General features: G+C 40.7%; 1 pseudogene; it reads right to left on the bottom strand.

Annotated features, from left to right (window-relative positions):
* Positions 1–974: 974 nt before the first annotated feature.
* On the bottom strand, positions 975–1,837 carry LOC115851437 (small ribosomal subunit protein uS2 pseudogene; annotated as a pseudogene).
* Positions 1,838–10,092: the final 8,255 nt, after the last annotated feature.

Genomic DNA, 10,092 nt, shown 5'->3' with positions numbered 1-10,092 from the left:
CCGTTGCTTCCACCCTTGTACTCAGTACTGCAGCCGTTCTGAACTTCTCTCCCTTAACTTCTGTGCCTTTGCCCACAATGTTCCCTCTGAGAAGAATAATCTTCTACTCCATTCTGTTCTCTCCATCTCCTTGCCTACAGGAACTAGAATTTCACATCTTGGTTTAAATGTTACTTCTTCTAGATGACCTTCCCTGACCCTCCAAATCAGAGTTTCTCAGACAGCAGACCTGCAGTGGTTGTATAAAATATTTCTGTGTCCACTCCATGTTAACTGAATCAAACTCTCTGGGCTGGGGTCCAAGAAACCACATTTTTAGCAAGCATTCCACTTATTCTAGTGCATATTAATGTTTCAGGACCAATGATTTAGACTCTGGGATGATATAAATAATAATAAACAACCCACACAGCACAATTAATTCTCCACCAATCAAAATGGACATACTGGGCTTCCCTGGTGGCGCAGTGGTTGAGAGTCCGCCTGCCGATGCAGGGGACACGGGTTCCTGCCCCAGTCCGGGAAGATCCCACATGCCGCGGAGCGGCTGGGCCCGTGAGCCATGGCCGCTGAGCCTGCGCGTCCGGAGCCTGTGCTCCGCAACGGGAGAGGCCCGCGTACCGCAAAAAAAAAAAAAAAAAAATGGACGTACTGGCCAATCAGGACAGATGCCATGACCAGTCAAAGTGGACTCTGGCTATCAGACTCTCATATGTACTAGTCTGTAGCAACAATAATCGGCTGGCCCATGCTCTGCTTCACTGCACCCCACCTTTCCTCTGGGCTGGAATATATTAGCTGATACTTACCGAGTACTTCCTTTGTGCCAGGTATTGTTCTAAGCACTTTTCTTACATCATTTCAATTAACTTTCAAGATAATCCTATAAATTAGGTGCTATTATTATTTTCTTTCTTTAGAAACTGTTTATTTTCCATCAACCTGTTTCCATTTTGAGTTTGTGGAAGAGCAGCTTAAGACCACTCAGCGGTTGTTCCTGCCCATTCAGTGGCCTGAGCAGTGGTGGGCTGAGCACTGCAGTCTCCAGTGGGAACTGCAGAATAGGCCCAGAGGGCACCTGCACACCTTCGGACCCGTCCACCGCCTCAGGCTGAGGAGCGGTGAACTCAGGAGCTGGAGCAGCCCATTCACCCTGAAATTCCTCCTTGGTCACAGCCTTCTCAGCTGCCACCTGCTCTTCCTTTTCAACCTCTTCAGGATCTCTGTAGAAGGAGACATCAGGCATGACCTCCCATGGGTGTTCACGGGAGATGGTGCCACACGCATGCACAGAACCTCCCGGGCAAGCATCCACCACATCAGACCCAATGAGTGCGCTCCCTTGTTGTTGCACAGGATGGCAATGTCCACATAACACAGAGGAGAGTCTGTGTTACACAGAGCAATGGTAGGCAGGTTAACGTAAGAGGCCTCTGTGAGAGGCTGGTGGGCAGCCCTGGGATCAGTAACCACTGGAAGTCTTGGCTCCCGGAAGGCTGCCTGGATCTGGTTAGTGAAGGTTCCAGGAGTGAAGCAGCCAGCAATAGGAGTGGCTCCAGTGACAGCAGCAAACTTCAGCCCAGCTCGCTGGCCAGTATTCCTGGAGGATACGACACTGACATCAGCTGGGTTTTCAATGGCAACAGTGGCACGAGCTGCCAACAGAAGCTTCTCCCAGGTCCTCTTCAGATTTATGATGTAGATGCCATCACTTTTCCTTTTGTAGATGTACTGTTCCATTTGGGAGTCAAGGTTGGTGCCACCTAAGTAGGTTCCTGCTGCAAGGAATGAGGACATCCTGCTGCTTCATTTTCAGGACATCAAGAGCTCTGGACATTGTGAGAGCTTCCCTTTAAGTTACAATGAGAATGCAGAACAAGCCATGTGGACCCCTGTCTGGGTAGTGTGGAAAGGCGGTGCTATTATTATTTTCATTTACAGATAGCAAAACTGAGACACAGAGATGTTAAGTTACCTGGCCAACATTACACAGCCAGTAAGTGGCAGAGCTAGAGTTCAAATGCAGTCTGGCTCCAGAGCCCTAACCTACACTGCACCTGTCATGGTATGTATGAGGCTTTATTTTATTGTCAGTCTGGTTATTTGACTTTCTCACTACCCTGTGTTCTCCATGGGGGTAAACCTGATACATAATAGGCTGTCAATAAAAAGTTGGAGAATAAATGAGATCATGCTAATTTAGTTTAGGATCAAGAAGAGGGGACAGTAGAAGCCTGACCAATTGCTTACATTATCTCCTAGGGTTTTGAGGCTTGCTTTTAAAGAACTTCAAGGACAAGAAGCTTGGGAGCTTGCAGGAATTATGGTGTGGCAACCATCTGAGGCCACTGAAATCCATGCACCTAGAAAGCCCCGGCCATAGAATTGGTTTTCCTGCTCCAAACATTTTCAACCAAAGTGATGAATATAAAACTGACATGCATACTCTTGGCAAGTAAAATCATGTCAGAAAGATTAGAACCAACAGAGAGAGAGGTGACAGGCCTCAATATTCCATGGAGTTAATTTCTTAGAAAAACCTTTTCAGAATGCCTGTTAGTGGAGCCAGCTGGAGCCCAAAGCCTCAGTAATGAAACTAGCTGTGTCATGCAGATTCATCACACAAAACCAAGACACTGAGTTGCTTTCTCCAAATGTATAAAGTCGGTTTCTTCTCCCAGGGTGGAGCACTATGATGGTCACTCCCCAAAACCCAGATTATTTTTTTTTTTAATTTTTATTGGAGTATAGCTAATTTACAATGTCATGTTAGTTTCTGCTGTAGAGAAAAGTGAATCAGTTATACATATACATATAACCACTCTTTTTTAGATTCTTTTCCCATATAGGTCATCACAGAGGTTTAGGAAATTTACCTGTCTAGCAGAAATGCAGTTTGGCTTGGAGAGTAGCAAAACTGGAGTCAGGGAAGCCATTGAGGAGAAATCCAGGTAGGGTGACAAAGGCCTAGGGAAGGTAAGATGGGTAAGAGGATGAAGCGAGGTAGCACTTTTTTGGTGTTGCAGCAGTTTTGAAAGAAAGGTTCAACACAGGACCTCAGTTACGAATAATTGGGGAGGGGGCATACATATCCTTCTTACCTTCCCTAATTCAACGTGTAATGAGAATAAAACCGTTCTCTTAGTGGCCTCTTGCTACCTTAAAATTATTCAGGTATTTGAAGAAAATACGGCAGTATTTCTTGACTGTAATTCTTCTAATAAAAATCAGCATCTTGGCATCCATGTCAAGGGAGAAATCCAGAAATCAGTGTACAGAAGAATTATCTGGTAGACTTCTGGGGTTGCAGTGAGACATGGAAGGAGAGGAACTAACCATGGACCAGAATGAGGAGTTTTGACAATGTTCAGAAGTTATTGTATGTTCTTCCAGCTACCCAGGGAAGCCACATTCCTTCCTACCCATCCAAATACCTCATGGTTCCCACATTGTTATCCAAGTCACAAAACTTTGGGATTAGGTCCTGTTCTGTTTTTTTTTTTTCCAAGCTCAGTTTCCAAAAGAAATGCTTGAAGGATCCAGCTCTGCCTCTAACACTGAGTGCCCCTCACCTTAATCCTGGACAGCTCCCATCTTAGTCCTCTGAGTTTCCATTGTTTTCCATGGCTGGAGGGGACCTGGACTATTATATTATCTTGTCCCTGTTTGGATTTGGTCTCATAACTGGCCCTCTCCCAGAGTGGGGAAACAATTAGGAAGAGAGGAGATTTGGGGACATAAGAGTTAAAAGATTCACTTCCTTAATGTCACTTTGACCCGAGAGTCTATTAGCTCCCGGCTAATGGCCCATTTCTGAGCCTCCCTTACCCACTACCGCTGCCCACCCCTAATCCTCACTGTTGCTTGCACCAAGCTTTGGTGCCTGTGCCACCCAGAACTGGGATCTAAGGCAATGATGGAAAGGAGCAAAGGTGATCTAAATAGAGAACTTGAATGTTAGGAATAAACAAAATTCTTACATTACACTGGCATAAGCAAGTATCAAAACTATAGAAGTTTGTTTGGTTTTTTTTTTTGGTTTTGGTTTTGGTTTTACGAATGGGTTGCATTGCTTTCAGAAGTAGGAAGAGAGAAAGTGTTGAGTTCTAAGTGGAAAATTCCAGTTGGATGAAAAGACTAGGGAAGACTTGTAAGTAACACGGTGACTACCTAGAAAGATTCATTTCGATAGCTGCAAGATTTTTAGTCTGATGCTAAAGCACAGATTTCTATTATAATCCTGTTCACTGCTTTTAATGAGCTACTTGTTCATAGAACAAAGATTAACTGACATCTAGCCCATGTTTGAGTTGCCACAGATCTTTTATCCCCTGATCTAAATAAAAATTTTCACTCTGTTACCTAATGAATCAGAGAAACTAAAAACTGGTAGGAGGGACAATCAACAATAATTCCAAATGCCACTCTAGCCCTCTGGTGATTGGCCTTTCCTGCAATGTCCTCTACCACCCAGAGTTCACACCTCAAGATCATCTCTGGCCTACACTTCAGTATTTGGTTAGCCCTTTCCAGAAGGCAATTCTGTTTCACATATACATTTAATACAGATATGCCTTTTAAAAAGCAAATTATTATAATGAAAAACATATACACACTTAAGGAGTTCTTATGTGACTCAAGTTTTATCTACTTAGTGTTACTGACACTGAAAAACCACTCGACTTTGGGGATTTTTTCGTTTACAAGGTCATTAGGCAAGTTCAGTGGAAATACAGCCTATTTGTACAGTGGGGCACATTTGAAGATCCTTATAATTTGTCAATAATTAGACTCCTCCAAAGAAATATTTCACATTTCTTAAGGACTTGACTCCCCCAAATCTTCTGATTATATTACCTACTATAAGAATAAAATCTGGGCAGTTTATCATTGTCAATAGATTTTTCCCAGGAGAATAATTTTTCTGAAAAATAATATCACCCATTTATGTTGGTAACTTGGTTCTATACCAGATGAATTAGAATTTCTAATTTCTAAATTATCCATGTTAGGTAGAGATACAATTAAGAAAGTTTTTGTCAATTTGAAAACTCTGGGATGAGGGAAGAGGTTGGAATAAAAGTTAAGACCATTTAAAACCTAAAATAAATGTCTAATTAATTTATGAAAAAGTATGCAGTACACATTATTGCCACAGCCAGTCAGTATGAATACTTAAATGGCAGTTTCTCCAAACTATTATCTTCTGTATTTTTATTTGTGTTTTTGGCCACTTCACTCTCTACCATCAGGAAATCAGTTATAATGTTTAAAAGGATCATACAAAATACATTTCAAAGTTTACTTTCTTAAAAATATGACTCCCTTCGGGGAGTTGAATATGGCTTTCTTGGATTCTTGCCTTTATTGATATTTCCTGAGGGCTACATCCATGAGTGAGGTCTTGGAAATCGGGTAACCAACCCATTTTTCATGACACAGTGTAACTCCCTTAGCAACGTGGTGCTAAAACCGGGAAAGTGACATTTCCTCCATTGTCTTTGGCTGTAGCTATGAGTTTCCTTTCGAAGAGACCACAAAGCAGGACCCAGCCAGTTTAATAATCCTGATAGAACCAGCATGAGTGAAAGTTATAAGCACAGACGGAGAAGCTTGGGAAAAGTAAAACGGTAGGGAAGGCAGTCAGCACATGGAGGCAAAGACCATCAGTCACCAGCATCAATTTTCCACTGGTTTATAAACCAGGATATTGGGGAGAGTGGGGTTTGAGAATAGGAGCTGGGAGGAGAGTCGTTTTTAATATACTGTTTTTCCTTTCGGTTCTTCCTTTTAATCCTGTGGTGTTGAAAGCACAGCTTTCTCAAAGACAATCTGACCTATAGTCAACATTATAAATCACTCTCTAACCTCATAAACTGAGGGTCTGCAATGAAGATCTGTAATCAACACTGTAACTCATTCTTCTAACCACATAAGTTAAAAAAAACAGACCCTCTAACATCCTTATGGTCAATTCTAGAAAACAAATACAAAGATAAGGTAGGTGTTTTTTTTTTTTTCTCGGAAAACTTTTTATGCATCAACACTACTTGAAGCTACTACTTGTTAGTTCAGGGCTTAATATATTGAACATGGATCCCCACCAACACTTTCTGAAATCAATAAATGTAGGGTACACAGTAACGAGAATACTGTGAACAGCACAGTTAACTATTGGATTACCCCTCAAAATCTAAAACAGAATGAAAATCCTGCTTTTAAAATTCCAATTAATGTAATCAGAGTTTTTCCAGTTAATCTGGAACTATTCCTGGATGTAGCATCATATCAACCTACCAACGTACTAGTAAATTGGCTAATTTCTGCCTACCACTTATACCAACAAGCATGAATCTGTAGGATAGGATGTAAAAAACTCTAAGATACAGAGCAGCCCAAGCAAGGTGCCAGGCAAGTGCCAAAGACAACAGCTCCGAGCAAGAACATAAATAAGAAAATATATAACAGGACTGTGAAGTAACAGTATGGTTCCAGAGGTAGGAAAATTTTAGTGTCATTCTATTCTATGTGGATCAGAACAACACTCAATGCCTGGATCTGGGTGTTACATCTTTAAATAGACAATACAAAGTAAGTGTCTACTGGAGACCAATCAGTTTAGAAACCATTAGCTATGAAGAAAAGTTACACGAACTAATTTTCGTGACAACTTGGCAAAGAAAAGATGGTGATAGACTATGGTGATATATATCAAAAATTGGAAGAGTAGACCAGTCTCTGTAACTTCAGAGAACGCAACCGAGCAGTTTTGCTAATATATTTTACTCCACATAGAGCAAAAACGAAGTGGTAAAAAATAAATAGAGGTGGCTGAGTATTACTACTTCGAGCATCCAAGCAGAGATCGTGTGATCATGTGCCAAGGGGGATGATGAAGAAATTCTTAACTTTTCACCCAGCACTGTGATTTCATAGATCTCAATGCATGATCCTTTGCCAAACATAACTTTTTATTTAAAATTTTTAGAGATTAAAAAGCCAGAAATCACTTAAAAGTTTAAATCCAGCCTATGACAAGATGCATATCCATCCTTTAATATTCATTAAGTTTATTCTGGGCTTATGATACAGTTCACTGCACATTAGATACTGTTACAACTTATACACTTAAGATAAAATAATAAGGAAAGGCAATAGAGTCAACAGCACTTATATTTTGAAACATGTTGATAACAGCTTAGTAACAATACTTCCTAGCAGGTGGAGACTGTATTGCATGCAGTGTAAAATGAGAAAAAATTTTAAACAGTGGCACAGAATTTGAAGTTGGCAAGACTGATGCTATCACTAACATTGCATAGGAGATTTCCATATGCTATTTCTGCATATAAAAAAGGGTCACAAATTTGCTTAGATTGGACCACACACACAGAGGGATAATTCAAATTCCCTTGCTCTTTATAATCTCTTCTCCATGTCACTAATTAATCCACTTAGTCAACATTTATCTAAACATATGTATGCCCTCACTATCGAAGGGCATCATTTAAATCCATCTCCTTGGACTCCACATGCTTTAAAAGCATTAATGTCCTACTATATCAGGCCGTAATTTTAATAATATTTTCCACTGTATTTAAGGAATTACTTGGTGGGCATGGATTAGAAGTTTCAAAATTAGCATGTTCTTTTTGCATAACTTATTTGCAAAAGCCCCTCTGTCTTGTACTGGTGATTACATTCCCTGCACGTTAGTGAGCGCTCCCAGAGCTGGATGCATGCTGAGGACAACAGCAATCATTAATGTTTATGATCTACATAGCATTCCGTGTTTGTCTCTCATCCTTTTCCCTTGATAATTTTTCTTCATAGCGCTTAGCAACCCTGACCACAGATCTGTATCCCTTACCCAAAACCTCTGGGACCATCTATGCTTCCAAATTTAATTGTTTTAGAATTTTTAGGAAGGCTTTATGGCATACTCCCATCAAGTTTTGTGACAGCTCCTCATAAGCAAACATTAACATTTCTTCAATGCAGTTCACGGGAATTCATACCAAGAGGGATAAACAAAGACTACAAATAGCTTCATCTTTCCCCAGGTCACGTTCTGCTGCCAGAGAAGTTCAAGTCAGGTCAGGTTTTGCTGCCAACTGAGTTAGGAAATACCTTTCAGTTTGAAGAGCTTTTTGAATTTCAGAATTGCAGATAAAAGATTGTGGACTTGTAAATATTTATCCTTTGTCTATTTTCTGTCCAGATTTAAGAGCTGTGGAGACCTGAATATTTTGTTTATCTTCTTTGTTGTGTTTCCAAAGTCCAGAATAATGACAGACACAAAATCTCAGTAAACAGTTGTTGAATGAATGAATGAATGAATGAATGAGATGGTCTGGCACTAGAGCTCTGCCTAATGGAAGAACTCTATAATGTCTACCAGATCATCTCTTAGGGATTTTAAATAGTAATACACGGAGTGGGATACAGGCCGTGAACTATGCAGAACCTGAGAAACAAGACAAAACAAAACGAAACTACCAATGGAAAGGAAAGGCATTAAGCAAAAGCAGTTAGGCAAGAAAAGATGTAAGCAGAAGCCATGAGGTAGAAAGAGAGAAGGTCCTTCTTTAGTCAGAAGTATTAGAAATAACAGAGATAGTGGAAAAGATGCCAGAGTCCACACAATAGATTCTAAGACTTGGTATCAGTGACACCACACAAAATGTCCATTAACTAAATCGTTGTTTGACTTTGTTTCTTGCAACTTGAAACACCACCTTAGATGAACTATATAACTTCTCTGAGCCTAAATCTTTACCTATTAAATGACGAGTTTGGAGAGAGGATGCCAAAATTTCCTTCCAAACAAAATAATTGTGTACAGCGGTGGTTCTCAAACATTAGTATACAGAATCACTTGGAGGGATTGTTTAAACTCAGATCACTAGACTCCACCCCCAGAGGTTTTTTGTTTGTTTGTTTGTTTTCTTTGGCTGCGCTGCACAGCTTGTGGGATCTTAGTTCCCCCACCGGGGATCGAACCAGGCCCCGGCAGCAAAAGCACCGAGTCCTAACCACTGGACTGCCAGGGAATTCCCCAGGGTTTTTGCTGTAAGATGATTTGGGTGGTGCTTGAGAATTTGCCTTCCTCAGATGAAGGTGATGCTAATACACTGGTTCAGGGACCACAGTTTTGAGGGCTGCTGGTCTACTACACAAGCAGCATTTATTTTACAAAACACATGTAAGCCATTATCCAAATTCTGGTGCCCTCTGCAAATTGTTTGAGTTTGTCCATCTACAAAGCTATGTGCAAGCTTCCCATCCACTCCTGATATTCAATTTGATTTGCAGCCCTGAAATGCGAAAAACAATGACAGAATTTCTTTTCATCGTGACGGCTATTTAACCATAAAGTTAACGTTTTTGAAATTAAATGAAACTGATGTTTAATACTGTCTCACAGACACCCAGAGACAGGCTTGAAAGAAGAGAAATTTCAGTATTTTTATTCCCTTTGGACCTACTTGTGGCAGCTGCTTATTTTCTGGCATTCAGAAATTTTTAACTTCAAATGACACGGCACGGCCAATCTATGTCCGAGTTTAAGGCACAAAGTTGCTCACTTCCCTAGCAAGTTTTTATGAACTGAAAACTTTACAGAATAATTCTGATTACTCTTACCAGTGCAACAAAGAAGCTACACAGCTTGGTGGGTTTTTTTTGGTCAGATCAAAATTATCATTAGAAAAACGGATTTCCAGTGGGGCAGGTTCAAAAGTAAAGTCTCAGAAAATCTAGAGCCACCAAATTAATAGAGTGACTTCTTCGGGCACAATTATACTTCAAAGAAAGTAAATGCTATTACTCGCTTGCAAAGACAAGAAAATAGGTACAGACCGCTGTAAGTGCTCCACAGCTCACTAGAAAACATCTTGGAAAAATCTTTTATTACCAAATGACACCTTGGCAAAGCTATCCACCCTGCTGTCCTGGGGGAGGAAAATGGTGGTGGGGGCAGAGATAACCTGGGGCAGTGTTGTAGCTGACTGATCCATGCACGATTATCACGTACAAATATGGGTGTGACAAAGCATGTAAAAGGCACTCAAAGTGCACGTGTGGGTCACC

Source organism: Globicephala melas, chromosome 14 (assembly GCF_963455315.2).
Source record: "Globicephala melas chromosome 14, mGloMel1.2, whole genome shotgun sequence".
NCBI classification, from domain to species: Eukaryota; Metazoa; Chordata; class Mammalia; order Artiodactyla; family Delphinidae; genus Globicephala; species Globicephala melas.
The sequence above is the reverse complement of the archived record's forward strand: the minus strand, read 5'-3'. Positions and strand labels throughout refer to the sequence as shown.